At 41.8% G+C, this 14,700-nt stretch overlaps 1 long non-coding RNA gene across 1 annotated transcript in view; it reads left to right on the top strand.

The window, feature by feature from the left end:
• The window catches only part of LOC134757005 (uncharacterized), a 52,490-nt gene extending 38,202 nt beyond the window's left edge, over positions 1–14,288 (top strand). The window contains exon 3 of the long non-coding RNA XR_010130579.1: positions 14,229–14,288. This is a non-coding gene — a long non-coding RNA (uncharacterized lncRNA). The remainder of the gene's footprint in view (positions 1–14,228) is intronic.
• The last annotated feature ends 412 nt before the right edge of the window (positions 14,289–14,700 follow it).

The raw sequence follows: 14,700 nt of genomic DNA, 5'->3' as shown, positions 1-14,700 counted from the left end.
TTTTTAAAAAACTGGCTTTATCCTTATGTGTCCACTGGTCCTTAATCATAGCTACAGCTGAGACGGCTTCTCTCCCTCTTCCCTTTGTCTCAGGCATCCTTTCTTCCACATCTCTTTGTAAATCATTACTTTTTTTTTTTTCCCAGGCTGGAGTTCAGTGGCACAATTTTGGCTCACTGCAACCTCTGCCTCCCGAGTTCAAGTGATTCTCCTGCCTCAGTCTCCTGAATAGCTGGGATTACAGGCACATGCCACCACGCCCAGCTAATTTTTGTATTTTTAGTAGAGATGGGGTTTCACCATGTTGGTCAAGCTGGTCTCGAACTCCTGACCTTGTGATCCACCTGCCTCGACCTCCCAAAGTGCTGGGATTATGGGCGTGAGCCACTGGGCCCGGCCAAATCATTACTTTTTAAAGAAACTTTGCAATTGGTTCTGCCCTTGATGGTGTCAATTAGGACACTATCATTTGAATTAAATGCTAAGGTATATTTGCTATTAGGTTAAAAGTTTCCTTGGAGTGGTACCAGTTCTTTTCATCTTTTTTTGATAAGCAGTTACTTTCAAAGTCCTGGCTTGAAGATCCTTATTTTGAATTAGGAATTCTTATCTCTGGATAATTTGAACAGTCTCAGACAATATGGGCATCTCCCAAGTCTACCAGATAGTCGTCCTCTGTTGGAGCAACACAGTGTAAGTCTAGCAAGGAATTCAGCCGCAGTGGACCGACTGCTGTTGTCCTAAAGGGCGATCAGGCAGCTGAACCAAGACATGTAAAGAAGCTGCTAGGAGAATATTCTACCACTTCCGTCAATTTAAGTAGCACTGCCAAGTCATAGTGTTCTCTGAAAGTTCAGTTAGTCCTGGTTTATGGCCCAGAGCACTTAGCATAGATCAGCCCATTAGCCCTCCCTGCATTCCTCTGAGTCAGGGAGCTGACAAGTGGAAATAACCCAGTTTCCAAATGTGGACTCAGAGGCGCAGAGGGTTTAAACAACTGCCACAGGATCACTAATTCAGGCAGTTGAGCGGTGCACATGTAAGACCAAGAATGTATCAAAAGGGTCTGTAAGACTGAGCATAGTAACCATTCCAGCACCAATGTTCCTTTAAGTAGCAGATACTCAATGCTGTGCACCAGTAAACACCTCTCCTCCTTATCCCGAATACTCAGAAGTGAACAGGCTGACTTTTGGCGACAATGTCTATGTAGGGAAGTTTGTCTCCTGGGTCATCTTTTCTCTGAGACAATTTTCTTTCACTCTGTGGCCAAAAGTGTGGACTCTTGGGCTAGAAATGCAAGAAATCAACTCTTGGTCATTCTGCTATGTCCTTGGGCAAGTTACCAAACCTCTCCATGACTTTGTTTCCTTATCTGTAAAATGAGATTAGTATTAGTACCTACCTCAGGCAGGGTGCTGCGAAATTGAAAGAGTTAATTCACGTAAAGCACTTGGAACAGAGCCTGGCACATAAATACTCAATAACCGTGAGCTGTTTCTTTTCTTATCATTTAATATGCTTCCTTTCCTTCTCTGGAAAACCACCTCATCCCAGGGCCTCCCATTCTCTTACTTCCTCTTCCTATCAAAATAGCCAATGATCCACTATCAGCCATTAACATTTAGTGAGCAAAGTTTCATGTCACCTCTGCCAGCTGATTTGCTTGTGGTCAATCTTTGTTTCTAATTGCGTAATGAAAAACTTTATTCCCTGTTTAAGGAATTTCAGGTACCACAAATGTTTTGAGGGGATGAGGGAAAGTGGGAGATGAAAACAACAAAAAATTCAGTTACCCTTGAAGGTATTCGAAAGAAACCCGCTTAAGGTTCCTCTTCTGCAAAAGCACAGGTCTACCCACCTGACCAGAACTGCCCACCCCCTGGCTTTTTAAAATTGCCCTTCTCGATTCCTATCCTGTTCCTTCCTGGCTCAACAGGAACAATGTTCCTTTTACTCACTCTTAGCATCTGGTCTTTTTTCCTCTCACTCTCAACCAAGACCTCCCTCCAATCAACAGAAGCATGGGGTCTATTTTCATGAATCCTCTGCCCTCCTGGCAACTTTTGACCTAGGTTGTCCTCAATGCAACCTTGCTTTTTTATGATCCTGTTGTGTGGACCAAAAGTGAGAAGATCGGAGCAGTAAAAGTATAATTTTCATGTATGAAAGTAACACCAGCTACATATGTGATTGCTTACCAATTATGTCTCTTTGCCTATCAGTGTCGTAATAGAGTATGATTAAATATATAAAATATTCACTTCATTAGTCTTTACTTGGAAAAAGCTAAACTCACATATGCTTAGCCTTTTTAATGAGTGACTCTTGTAGCATTACCGTTTGATCATAGCGTGGGTCATTGTGTCCTGCCTCCAGGTGCATGTAATTAAATACATGAAACTCAACTCTCAACCCTAAGTGAGCTATGTGGGAGGGTAGATAGGATAGAAAGAATTCAAAGGCCTGAGATTACTTTCTCCCAGGGCCTGTTCCTAAACTGTACCACCCAGAGGTAATATTTTTAAACTACAAGGCTTAAAAGGCAGCGATTCTCAGACGTAACTTCCAGTCATCCATGAATGACAATCTACCTTTTAAAGACTTTTTATTTCTTTATTTTTTAACAGAAATAGAGATCATAGCTCATATCACCGTTTTAAATGTCATAAATAACTTGGTTCATCAGAAACACCAGGCAGTTTTTCTTATAGCTCGGGGAAAGCTTGAGGTGGTTGTTGACCTCTTAGTCTTTGCTTTCTGACTAGCTCATTACTCTTTTTAAATGTTCTTTATTAAAGCCCCATTATTTACATTTTTATATGAAGAAATGTTATATTTTAATAAATAAATTTTTATTCATTACCTCACCAACATTATATTATATGCTTTAACGCTCCTTTGTCTACTCATAGTACCCTCCAAAATAACAGGTTTTATTTCTTCTAAGTTAGTGTCTCTTGTTAACTGTTTTCCTTGGCAGTGTCAATCATATACCCTTCAAAAAAGACCAGGATCATGTCTGTTTGCCTAGTCACCAAGATGTTAGAAGGAATTCTCTCAGTGGAGCCAGCTTTATAAGTTGCCAGTGGTTATTTTAGCATGAGTGGGCCAGATGTAAAGGACTCAACCTCACTGTAATCACCGTAGGATATATAGCTTTGTTTTCTGGCCCAGTAATGGAGTGGTTTCCAAACTGTGTTCCATAAAAACTTCAGGGGTTTGGCAAGAAATCTTTGAATATCTGGCCGGGCACAGTGGCTCACACCTGTAATCCCAGCACTTTGGGAGGCTGAGGTGGGCAGATCACTTGAGGTCAGGAGTTCGAGACCAGCCTGGCCAACATGGCAAACCCCTGTCTCTATTAAAAATACAAAACTTAGCTGGACATGGTGGCACGCACCTGTAATCCCAGCTACTTGGGAGGCTGAGGCAGGAGAATTGCTTGAACCTCGGAGGCAGAGGTTGCAGTAAGCTGAGATCACACCACTGCTCTCCAGTCTGGGTGACAGTGAGACTCTGTCTCAAAACAAAAACCAAAAACAGACTGGGTGTGGTGGCTCACATCTGTAATCTCAGCACTTTGGGAGGCTGAGACGGGCAGATCACGAGGTCAGCAGTTCAAGACCAGCCTGGAAAACATGGCGAAACCCCATCTCTAGTAAAAATACAAAAATTAGCCAGGCGTGGTGGTGGGCTCCTGTAGTCCCAGCTACTCAGGAGGCTGAGGCAGTAGAATTGCTTGAACCCAGGAGGTGGAGGTGGCAGTGAGCTGAGATCGTGCCATTGCACTCCAGCCTGGGTGACAAGAACAAGACCCTGTCTCAAAAAAAAAAACAAAAAACAAAAAACAAAAACAAGAAATCTTTGAGTATCTTAGGGGAAAAAAAATGTATCACAATGTATATTTTTGGTTGGTGTCCCAGTTCCTCTGCACCAATCACCACCTCGTGACAAACTACTACTCCACTCGCAATTACATAGGAAATTTGTGAATGCTTGGCCAAATGTATGATTCAAATTTAATAACTCAAATCTTATTTTGTATGTATGCTATATTTATTGAGTTCTTATATACCAGCACTTAATTGGATTAATTGCATTAGTCCTCTTAACAATTCTATGAGGTGGGTGCTCTAATTATCTTCTTTCACAGATGAGGAAGCAGAGACTTAGAGAGGTGAGGAAACTTGCTCAAGGTCTCAGAACAGAAGGAATTTAGTCATGATTGTAACCCTGGCATTTGGCTCCAAAACCCATGCTTTTAAACACCATGCTCTGCTTCCTGTGAGAGGCAACTGCAGTGGAATAACATTCTATGAAATGAAGCATTCCTTTTATACAGTAAGCTTGGCCCGTCTTCTCCAACATACCCCACCTTGACAAATGTATAAATTATAAGCTTGGATTTTTAGGTGTCCATGTTAATCATGTACTGGGGAGGGGGGCACCCTGCAGATGAACCCTGGGGCTGTTTTCCATGCAGCTAGTTGAAAGCCTGCTTCACTTCCCAAGCTTCATTCCCAGGCTTCACTTGCTAGTAGAATGGCAATGACTCCCTTCTCTGATGACCAGTCCTGTGGCACAACCTCCTCCCAAAGGCCCTTGGGTCAGCATTGCTCAGGGAGGGGAAGTGCGGTCCCTCAACTCTCCCCCGGCACCACCCACCCCTCGCCAGTTTTTTCAGCTCCTGGCTGCTCGGGAGACCAATGAGCTATCCGTGGAGGTTGCCCTCACCTCATTGCCTACAGGTTTGCAGAAACCTTCACTAGGGGCAGTTTCTGTGTGTCTCGGAGAGGTTGATGGATTGCTGTTCTCTTATTATTCAATCATATCAGTCTCTAGCTTGAGATTTCCTGGGAGCAAAAGAGTTTATACTGCTGGTGCCTTATTGCTGCTGACCCTACCAAATCTCTAGCTACCAAATGCAGTCCCCTGGAGCTCAGTGAGGTCTGCAAACAAGCTCTTGCTGACTGCACTCCCAAAGCTCCTTCACTCCTCACTCCCCCGTAGCCCATCCCTTATGGGAAGTAGTTATTCTGGGACTATTGTCATGACGGCTGTTCAGTGGCCCAAGAAACCCATAACTCTGTCTCCCTCAGGCAGATGGAGCCCTTGCCTCTCAGGGTTTCTACTCCATGGACAGGAATAAGGTAGACAGGCCTTCTGTCCTTCTCAGTAAGTCTTGGAGCTCTTACTTGTTCTTCAGTCCCACAAAGATAACCTTGTTTACCCAGTAGCAGTTTTCTCTACTGGAGGTACAGACCAGACTCTTGGGAGGATGGATTAGAAGAAACAGTGGCAAAAATTGATCCAAGTTTCCTTCTTCCCAATGATTCTAGGATTATATGCCCCTTTAGTGACTCTTCTGGTCCCAAGTCAATCTCATCTATCTTGTCCACCCTTCACTTGAGCACCATTTTCTTTATTGTTGTGACGGTTTTTCTTTAATGGCAGGAATCCAGGAGTCATCCATCTATCCATCCATCCAACCAACCAACCATTTATCCATTCATCCATTCATTCAACCATCCATCCATCCAACCATCCATCCATTCATCCATCAATCCCTCTGTACATTGATCCACTCACTTTGTATAAAGCATTTACTGAGCCCTTCCTGTTAGTGGCTTTTTAAGCATTTGGACTTACAGTGATTAATAATACACAGTCTCTGCACTTGAAGAGCTTATAGTCTATTGGAAAAGATTGAAAAATAAGTAGGTAATTACAGTATCACATATTGTTATAAGAAATGTATACCATTTCCGAGCACTGAGGGAGGCACCTGCAAATGACCTTGACCTTCCACGTCTCTCTTTGAGGGTAAGGCATATCCTATTCCATTGTGATTACTGACCAACCTCCATAGACTCTTCAGGGTCTGGGCTAAAGTTCAGTTTGTAAAAGGGAAGTGGAAAATGCTGCACCCTTTGCTAATGAACCAACCCACTTCAGAAGCAAAGGTAATATATCAGCGATACTGGGAGAAAACATGTTTTGTAGCTTAAGTCAGCTTTTCTTCCTTTCCTTTTTAAAATGAACTACTTAGAGCACTGGCAAATGTTAATATCCGAAGTATCAGGGTCCTTATCTCGTCAATTCTTCGAACTACAAATTAACTTTCCAGGGTTCAGTGGGTATGTTGTAATGTTCACAGTTAAAAGTGCTTCAGAAAAACAATTATTTTGTCACGCATCTCGACTCTGAACATGTTGATGAAGCAAACTATCTTGGAGTTCTTTCTTGATCTTCTAGACCCAGTGGGACATTCATGTTTCTGATGAGTCTTAACTTGGATCACCCCTGCTGCTTCATGGCAACCTCTGCAGACTTCCCAGAATAATTTTGACTGACACTTGCTCTGTTTTCCCCAGGTCAACATTTTGCCCTTCATCCTACTGTTTCAAAAACAGGTCATTGGGCCAGGCGCAGTGGCTTATGCCTGTAATCCCAGCACTTCGGGAGGCCAAGGCAGGCAGATCACCTGAGGTCAAAAGTTTGAGACCAGCCTGGCCAACGTGGTGAAACCCCGTCTCTACTAAAAATACAAAAAATTAGCCGGGCATGGTGGCAGGTGCCTGTGATCCTGGCTACATGGGAGGCTGAGGCAGGAGAATCACTTGAACCCAGGAGGCGGAGGTTGCAGTGAGCAGAGATTGTGCCATTGCACTCCAGCCTGGGCGACAAGAGTGAAACTCTGTCTCAAAAAAAAAAAAAGAAAATCATTAAATTAAAAGTCTTTTCATTCTTGGATCCCCAATTTAGTCAATTCTTCCCCTGTGCAAGACACCCTGATATTTACAACAAACACTCTGAGTGTCTTCGCCATTGTTGGCCTGACCCAATAATGGCTCCAACATTCAACATCCATCTTTTTCCAGCTGAAAAAGCTTCTTGGATAGAAAACTAATACAATCAGCATCTGATAGAGTGTAGAAACTATGCTAAGCATTTTTCACTTACGCTATTTCATGTAATTCTCAAAATAACTTTATGAACTGGGTAGAACAGTACCTGTCACATAGGAGATGTGCCAGGAGATGCTCATAAAATATTTGTTGAATCAATGAAAAAATTACAATCCCCATTTTACAGACTAGAAAACTGCAGGTGAAAGAGGTCATGCCATTTACTTGAGACTCCTCAGTGGCCAAAGCAGGTCTGTTTCTTTGTTCATGTCCTCTATATTACCTGCCTTTAGAGCAGTAAAAGTTAAGTTCACTCTTCAAGAAAGCTTACGTTGCATCATCATTTGACACTGAAAGGATTTTCTAAGTCATTGCAATCAACACTTACTAAGCCCCCTTAAATAATCGAAGTCCTTTAATCCTCAAACGTGAAAGCAAAAGGCAAGGCTGTTTTTGTCTATATTGGATAAAAGTGTCTCCTGAATCTCATCTGCCTTGGATATCAATTATCCAAAGAAGTATAGAGACACTCTTGGGAAAATTTGCCAGGTATCATCTTTTTCACTAGGAGTGTAAAAAAAATCACAGAGTAAAATTAATTTTAATGACTTTAATTTATGTAAGAGCTCAGGAAGTAACTATCTTACTGACATAATCTTTGCCACATCACCCTTTGTCTGCCTTGCTGAGTTTGAACTCCCTTCCAGGTTGCAGCCCCACCCTGCGTCCCACTCCCATCCCTCCACCCACCCAGTGTGCCCCTGGGTCCTGATTCACACCCCCTGCCCCCAACACATGAAGCTTATTCTTGGCTGTAAGCCATTCTTTGGAAACTTTCCCAGCACCTGAAAGATGGCTATGCCTCCCAACGATTTGACCTTTTAAATCAAAGCTCCTCTTCTTGTGCCACCCACAGTCCTATCTCCTTGTCTGGAATTAACTATTGCATTAGTGGACATTTGTTATATAGACCTTAGCTTTATCTTCCTACCTTGATTGGACATTTGTTGCCCTCATCATAAGCATACACCTAAACATGTGTATATGTTAAGAAACATGTTTCTTAATTATTCCCAGGCAAATTCTGGGTGTAAGAGGTGGGTAGTGTAAAGTCCTATTAAGTACTCTTTCGTTGAACCCAGGAGGCGGAGGTTGCAGTGAGCCGAGATCGTGCCTCTATACTCCAGCCTGGGCAACAAGAGCGAGACTCCATCTCAAAAAAAAAAAAAAAAAAAAAAAAAGAGACAGAGTCTCCCTCTGTCGCCAAGGCTAAAGTGCTGTGGTGCAATCATAGCTCATGGCAGCTTCGAACTCCTGGGCTTGAGCAATTCTCCTGCTTCAGCCTCCCGAGTAGCTAGGACTACAGGCATGTTCCACCACCCTTTGCTAATTAAAACAAATTTTTTTTTTCAGATACTGGATTTTGCTACGTTGCGTAGGCTGGCCTTGAACTCCTGGCCTCAATAGATTCCCTATTAAGTACTTTTGATTGGCTACTCCCACCAGGAGCACCTGGTCTCCATCAGGCACCAAATAAAAGGAACCCTGACACTCTCACCTTTCATGGCCTTAGCTATGAATTTCTTCTGCAAAAAAAGGAGAGTCGTAATGGTAATAGCAATTTGCAGTTTTCTTTCTCTCTATAAACTGGACTACAGGCTATGTTCTTCAAGTGCCATGAGCCCAAAGCTGAATTCTCCATTTCCCTCAAAACCTATTCCTTCTTTTATATTATTCACCTAAACTAGTGACACTGCCTCCAGTCTCCATCATCTAATCTAACCATTTAACTCCTCCCCCACCACCTCAGACACACTCCGTCCTCCTAATTTAATCAGCCAATTCTTATTTTATCTACTAAATATTTCTCAAATTTTCTATTCCTTTTTGTTCCCCACTGTTTAAGTCAGACCCACATTATTACTTTCTTGGATTGTTGTAACATATCCACTGATTTCCTTCCTCTTGTCTTTCCTCATTCCCCTTTAACCTAGTCACCATGTGGTTCTGTCACTCCCTTGCTTAAAAATCTTTCAGTGACTTATAAAACAAGTCTAAGGTTTTGATCTTGGAGATAAAAAATGCCGTTCATGACATAGCTTCTCTTTATTATTTATTTATTTATTTATTTATTTTTAGTTTCTTGTAGAGATGAGGTCTTGCTATGTTGCCCAGGCTGGTCTCAAATCCCTGGCCTCAAGCAATCCTCCTGCTTCAGCTTCCCAAAGTGCTGGAACTATAGGCATGAGCCACCATGCCCAGCCTCATGGCTTATTTTTAACATTCCAGGCTTTTATTCTGCTATTTCCTACCTCTCACTTTTTCTGGTATTCCAACTCCTCCCAAATACAGTAGTCCCCTTTTAGACAGTTTCACTTTCCACAGTTTCAGTTACCAGCAGTCAGCTGAGGTCTGAACACATTAAACAGAAAATTCAAGGAAAAAAATATCTAAACTTGAATTACATGTCATTCTGAGTATCATAATGAAATCTTGCACCTTCCCACTCCATCCTGCCTGGGATGTGAATCTTCCCTTTGTCCTGGGGATCCATGCTGTATACACTACCCACCTGTGAGTCACTTGGTAGACATCTCTGTTATCAGATCAAAAAAACATAGTCTATAGAGGGTTTGGTACTATCAGACATCTACTAGGGGTCTTGGAACATATCCCTCATGGATAAAGGGGGCCTACTGTACACCTAAAATTTTGCACTTACTGAAATCCCCTGCATAACTATGACTCATCCTTTATATCTGAGCTTAGATGTCATATTTTGAACCTCCAGGTTGATCTAAATGCTCTTTGTAAACCCATAGAACCTGTGGTCACCTGTCTTCTCACTTACCACAGTATATTAATAAATAAGTATGAGGACATTAGACTAAGGTGGTTTTAAAGGCTTGTGTTCCTGCATTAGCAGACAGAAACCTAATTCAGACTCATTTCCTCAAACACCTCCCCCCAACCTCCCTGCCTCGGGGCCTTTGTACTTGCTGTTCACTCTACCTGGACCTCTTCCCTCAGTGGTCACACAGTTATGTTCTCCTTTTCATCTCTTAGCTCTTTTTTTTTCTTTTGAGACAGAGTCTCACTCTCTTGCACGGGCTGGAGTGCAGTGGTGCTATCTCGGCTCACTGCAACCTCCATCTCCTGGGTTCAAGCGATTCTCCTACCTCAGCCTCCCGAGTAGCTGGGACTACGGGTGCACGCCACCATGCCCAGCTAATTTTTTTGTATTTTTAGTAGAGATGGGGTTTCACCATGTTGGCCAGGCTGGTCTTGAACTCCTGATCTCAGGTGATGCACCCATCTCTGCCTCCCAAAGTGCTGGGATTATAGGCGTGAGCCATTGCGCCCGGCCCCATTTCTTGGTTCTTAGCCATAGCATCACCCTCCTAAAAGAGGCCTTCTCTGGCCCCGCTGTGTAATGTGGCTCCCACCTCTTCGTAACACTTATCATAAACTAAAATTATCTGGTAAATTTACTTGTTAACACTCTGCATCACCTCCAATAGAAAGTAAGCTTTAGGAGGGCAGGGAATTGTTTGATTGGTCCTCCTGTATCACCAGAATTTAAAACAATTCTTAGAAACATAGTTGCTCAATAAATATACAGAATGAATGAATGAATGAACAGAAAGTCTTGTGCTCAGAGTTGAACACAAGATTTCTATCTGAACTCTCTTCAGTTTTCTGCCATTATATTCAGTTTCCTAAGAAAAATGCAAAAAGGAGACAGTTCAGCCAAGTGTACACCAACTGTCCTGATAGAGGCTGCTGCATAGTCTGTTCTCCCCTGCAGACTCCTCCAGGATCCCTGATTCTCCCTCCCCCTTACTTCAACCTCTGACATTGACATTGACTGACAGCCAGTCCCTGCAGTCTTCCTTTCTCCCTGTTTCCTGGGGCCACCCTGAACTTACCCAGGTTTCTGCAGGGGTGTAAACCAAATAGAAACTGTGAGTATACTAAGTATTATGTGGAATAAGAAACAGGATTTATTAGAGTTTTGTAATCCCTGGACATCTCCCTACCTTGTTTTCCTTGGTAATAGACGTGGGCCAGGCTCTTCAATTGTGTTGGGGATGTAAAGTCTATTAACCAACATCTTAGGATGCCAACAAGTCAACAGGGGACATCTTTGCAAACAGATTTAAATATGCATCTGTCAGATGGTCACTTGCCATATGATGTTTGTGTTCTATAATTCCACCACTTCACATCTAAATCTGGTATTAAGGGCTCTGTGGGTTTGATGTCTAAGGACTTAAAGAAGAACTGCTGACACTTCTAAAATCAAATTATCTAAACTGCCTTTGAAATTGTAAGGCCTTTGTTGAGGAATGTCAACAAAATGGTCCTGCCAGAATCTGAGAAATACCTTTGAGGCACTTTGCACAGCATACTGGCCAGGCAGGAGCATTGTATACAGCAGATCTTGGAAATGGATTGCCTGGTTATACTGAAAATGAAGCATTATGCATTTTTCTAGTTGAGAAGAGATAAAAGCCTGTATCAGGTGGAGTGAAATGTTCCCAATGTTTGGCAAGGGCTTTCCAATGAAAATAAAAGGTCGAAACAAAGAGCAGAGCATGCAGTTTCAGATTTCCTAGGAGAAAGAATTTGGTGTTTGTAATTAGAAATTTTATATCAGGTGTTAGATTCACAAAGTGGGCAGGCAACTTTCTGGAAAGCTAACTGCTGAGACAGGGAGTCACTGTCTTCACCACTGGATGGGGCTGGCTGAAAGGGATAACTTATGGGGAGGATTGAGGAGCAGACCTGGCTGAAGCCCAGCATGTCGAAGAGCAACGTGTTATCCAAGAAGAGGCAAAGGCCAAGCCACAGAGAATCTGAAAGGACAAAGAAGCCACTGTTCTGCCCTGACAAGTGCCAAGAAACCTCCTTTAACCAATTTGCTTTTACTCAAAGATTTAATGGTAAACTCATCCTTATGGCTTTTAATGGTTATATATATATATATATATACACACACACACACATACATATATATATACATATATTCTGGCCAGGGTCAGAATCAGATAACATGAGTTTGGATGTATTTGAAAGTAAATGGAAAGTAATGATACTGTAGTTGCCAAGAAGGCTAAACGAGCTGGGAATTTGGTGGTTTCGAGTTGGATTCGATTCTTCATTTCCTGCCACTTCGATGTTAATCTCTGTGCCATTGTAGGGGAGATACAGTGACTCATTTGCACACAGGGTCATGTAGTACTTTCTGAATTGTGATAAACATTCAGAGACAGGGTACGACCATCAGAGGCAAATTTTGCCAATTAAACTATATTGTGTAGATCATAAAGTGTTTTTCTAAATTAAATCAAATCAGTAAGTATTTATCAAGCAGGTACTTGTGTGAGAGGCTAACACACAAAAACAAACAGGATTTGAAATGCAAAGAAATGAAAAACAAGGTGGAAAATGGGAATTATAGTTGATCTTTTCTGAATTGTTTCCACAGACTCAGAGACAGGAAGTGAACTAACTTACTAACAGCCAGAAAGGAAAATTTTTTCTGGGAAATCTCTCTTTATAGAGCCAAAACAAATATTTTGATCTGGGAGAAAACAAAAGTTTAAGTGAATGTAAAACTGACCTTCACATTCAGATACTAGATAAGTCAAAGAACTTCAATTAAATACTGATCACTTACTCTGTGGTAGGTACCGCTTATAGGAAGTTGAAAAGGTATGGTGTCATTTATGAAGACATTTAAACATATATTATTCTGTGCAAAACAGGTACTATTCTGTGCCAAAAAATTTCCTTTGTCCTCAAAACTTCTTTGTTGTTGTTATTTAGGAATGTTAGAAGGATAAGAAAGTTAAGAGTTATTGTTATCTGAAGTTTTTGACTTTAGCAAAATCTATCAGAGACTCTTTGTCCATCAAATGAAGAAATGTGGACTGGGTGATGATATCACTAGGTGGTTTTGTTTTGGTTAATTGGCTGTACCTCAGCACCATTGATTTTTTTTTTACTGGCTGCTGAGCATAGTCAGCCTCCACCTTGAGTCCTTGAATCCCAGAAGGTTCTTAAAAGTATCAATGCTATTGGGACTAACTGAAATATCAAATATCTTTGCCGTGAACTGGAATTATATCAACTTCACCACCAAGTGCTAGATGAGTAAAGTGGGAAAGGACATTTACTGTATATGTCATTTACTCACTTCTTTAGCTACCCTAAATTCTATCCTTAAATCAGATTAGGCCACCAGAAGACCGTATGCTTGAACCACATTAAATTAGCCTCTCACCAAATGACCTTTGCTGGCCGCAGAGGCTCTGAGAGGCAAGGTTTCCCCAAAAAGAAGGTGAGACAAATAAAATTCTGGATATGATGGAACTTTTGGAAGACAAATGAAAAATTATTGTAAGAGGTTAACAAGAAGAAAAAGAAATAGAAACTACTGGAAGAACTAAAAGCTGTATAGGAAGGAAATTATCACCATAATACCCTACTTGGCTCTGCCCTGAGCAGCAATTACATAGTTACTATACTGAAAACATTGTTGAATATCTAAATAGAATTTAGTGGTAATGGATCTGAAAAACACAAAGATTTTTTCAAATAAATTTTTTATTTTAGAATAGTTTTACCAGCCTAGGCAACATGGTGAAACCCTGTCTCTACAAAAAATACAAAAAAATTAGCTGGGAATGGTGGCAACGTGACTGTAGTCCTAGCTACTTGGGGAGGCTGAGGTGGGAGGATCACTTGAGCCAGGGAGGTTGAGGCTACAGTGAGCTGAGAAAAAATTCTGCACTCCATCCTGGGAAAAAATTGTGAAGATAGTAAAGAGTTTCCATCTATCTCATACTAGTTTTCCCTATTATTAACTCCTTACAATAATTAAGTACATCTGTTACAATTAAGAAACCAATACTGGGCCAGGCGCGGTGTGGCTCACACCTGTAATCCCAGCACTTTGGGAGACCGAGGTGGGTGGATCACCTGAGGTCAGGAGTTCAAGACCAGACTGGCCAACATGGCGAAACCTTGTCTCTACTAAAAATACAAAAATTAGCTGGGTGTGGTGGTGGGCATCTGTAATCCCAGATATTTGGGAGGCTGAGGCAGGAGAATTGCTTGAACCTGGGAGGTTGCAGTGAGCCAAGATCATGCCACTGCATTCCAGCCTGAGCAACAGAGTGAGACTGTCTCAAAAAAAAAAAAAAGAAAAGAAAAGAAAAGGAACCAATACTGATACATTATTATTAACTAAAGTCAATACTTTTTTCCAGAATTTTTTAGTTCTTACTTAATGTTGCTTTTCTGTTTCAGGATCTCATTCAGGACACCACATTACCATTAGTACAGTGTCTCCTCTGGCTCTTCTTGGCTGTGAGTTTCTCAGAGCGTCCTTGTTTTTAATGGCCTTGAATATTTTGAAGAGTATGGGTCAGGTGTTTTATAGAAAGCCCTTCACTTGGGATTTATCTGATGGAGTTAGAGTTTGGAGGAAAACCCCAGAGATAAAGTGCCGTTTCCATCACATCCTATCAAGAGTGCTGGTGTTAGTCAGTTAGGGCTGCCATGGCAATATACCACAGACTGTGTGTTTTAAACAACAGAAATTTGTTGTGAAGCCTGGAAATATAAAATCCGCAGGGTCGGTTTATTCTGAGGCCTCTCTCCTTATCGCGCAGATGGCTGCCTTCTCGTTGTGTTCTCACATGGCTCCTTCTCCACGCACCCACCTTCCTAGGGCCTCTCTCCCTGGGTCCTAATCTCCTCTTCTTTTAAGAACACCGGA

This window comes from Gorilla gorilla, chromosome 14 (genome assembly GCF_029281585.2).
Source record: "Gorilla gorilla gorilla isolate KB3781 chromosome 14, NHGRI_mGorGor1-v2.1_pri, whole genome shotgun sequence".
Lineage (NCBI taxonomy): Eukaryota > Metazoa > Chordata > Mammalia > Primates > Hominidae > Gorilla > Gorilla gorilla.
This window is presented reverse-complemented; position numbering and strand designations above follow the sequence as displayed.